The following is a 2,535-nucleotide window of genomic DNA, read 5'->3' as shown; positions in this document are numbered from 1 at the left end:
CCCAAGGCCTGTTACACCCTATCCGAATTAGGCCCAGTAGCGTCATCTAGGCCACCCAATATGATTCCAGCCCGTTTTCACTTCTGGCCCATGTATGGCCCATGACGTCTTTCGGCCCATATGAGGCCCTATGTAACTCTTGGCCTATTAACGGCCCGTGGTGAAACTGGCCTGTAATGAACAGTGTATCACTTTACACCCATTAACGGCCCGTGGTGAAACTGGCCCGTAATGAATAGTGTATCACTTTATACCCATTAATGGCCCGTTATTCCGTTCGGCCGTTTCCAGCCCATGTTATCTTTCGGCCTTCTCAGAGCCCATTTATTCTTGGGCTCATTTCTAGCATTCGTTTACTTACGGACCGTTACTGTCATTTTCTGCTTATGAGCCAAATTCAGCCCGTGGTTACAGTCGGCCCGTTGGTGGTCCATTAATACGTTGGGCCGTTTTCATAGCGTCATCAAATACGGCCTATTAACGATGGCCCATTATAGTCGGCCCATGAACGGACGATTCCAACTCTAGCCCGTTTACGGCCATAATGCGGCATGTTATTGGCCCATGTTTGGTCAACAGATCATACTGCGCGTATAAGGCCCATTGATGATACGACCCATAGAAGGCCCATAGTTTCTATGGCCCATAGAAGGCCCATTGTTTCTACGGCCCATAGAAGGCCCACTGTTTCTACGGCTCGTAGAAGGCCCACTGTTTCTATGGCCCGTAGGAGGCCCAGTGTCACTACAGTAACTATTAGCCCATGGTTATTATGGCCTAGTTTTAAAAAATAGGTTATTGCAGCCACTAGCAAACCGCGGAAAAAGAACTGCAATGACTACAAGCAAACAAATAAACAAGACAACAAGGAAATAAATAAGCAAGCAACTTACGCTAGGCTATCACGGCTATCACACATATTACATCCACTGGGCATCAAAGTTCGCCACCAGTGCAAATAAACGCACCGACAAAAGAATATACAAAACTAAGAGCACTTCAGAAGGCACTAGGCCTGGCCAAGTTGGGCCCCCCAAACAACTAAAGAAGCTGAGTAGACCTCAGTTGTGTCAACGATAGATGCATCAACACTAGATTTAAGGCATGATGGTGCGCACGGCAGTCCTCTGACATCTTCATTGCATCTTTGACTTCAAGTCGGAGCTGAGCTGAAGCAAGCCTTTCCGCTTTAAGTTGAGACTGAAGAAGTCGAACTGATTGAGGCAGCGACTGCACAGAGGTTGTCTCACACCTGCTGGTGAGTAGCTTCAACTCACTGTCTTCATCAAGACAAGACCTTGGCGTCATCTCGCTGTCCTCAAGATGGTTTGGCTCACTATCTTCCCTAAAGTTCTGCCTGACGTAAGAGATACGAGTCTGAAAGAGAAACAAGGAGACACGTAACAGGTTTCACAATTATATAAGCAAATAAATGGATCTGTTCTGCATAAGGAACATGTTTTTACAACTACAATTTGACACTGGTAGTTGTTCCAAACATCCAATCAGATGTAAACAGCAAAGCAAACAGCAGTGGAGGAAATGATGCCTATCCAAATCTATACTAGAACAAAGTTTGAAGGCTTGAGAAGGATGAACTTACATTACATGTTAACACAGGCTGGACAAAGCCATTCTCCATGTTGATGGAATGATAATTAAATATATTCCCCAAAGAAAATTCTTTATAAGCGTTGCCATTATTCTATATTTTGTAAAGATTAGATATAGATCAAATAATATTGGAAGAAACAAAGGATAATGAAGCTCAGGTGCAGACTGGTGATACATAATCAAATAGCAATTAATTAAGTACAGCGTTACAAGGCAAAAGGGAGAGAGGTACTGACAAGAGCAATGCAGAGCCCATTATTGTTTTGAGATCGTATGATCCTTTGAGCAAGGAGATTCATCTAAAATTAGTTTTCATACAAGAGAGAAGGTAAGGCACACGCAGAAATTTAGGAGTTCAAATTTTGAATTGATATAGACAGTACCTGACGCTGGGCTCCCAGCAGTTCTAATAGGGGTTTGGCCACTGGAGTAGGGGTAAAGTGTGGTACAGTTGGGCCTGTGTTTTCTGTGGCTGCTGATCTATCTGATTTAACAGGTATCACTACCTTTTCCAAATACCTAGTTTGTACTCCTTGAGGATCTACACTCACCCTCTTCCTTTTGGACATCTATTACGAAAGAACAACATTTGACTGGAAAAACATAGTGTGACGACACATGGAATAGGTACAGAAAATGGATAGGTATGGCATATACTCATATATGATGCTTAAACTAAGCAGATGGTGTAACAAAGTAGAAGTAATGCAAGAGGTCAGATGCAAAATATGTGCGACCAATACAACTTTGAAAAGTTAGAGCAAGCACCTTGATGGGTGAATAAGATAGGCCATCCTCCACCATTCCAAGTTTGTTAGCTAGTGGATCGTTCCGCAATATTCCTCTCGTGCGCCCATTCTCGTATTCATTTTGATAATGTTCAATATCTGACATGCATGAAAACATAAAAACAAGTGAGAT

This window comes from Triticum aestivum, chromosome 3A (assembly GCF_018294505.1).
Source record: "Triticum aestivum cultivar Chinese Spring chromosome 3A, IWGSC CS RefSeq v2.1, whole genome shotgun sequence".
NCBI classification, from domain to species: Eukaryota; Viridiplantae; Streptophyta; class Magnoliopsida; order Poales; family Poaceae; genus Triticum; species Triticum aestivum.
Note: the sequence above shows the minus strand (reverse complement) of the source record.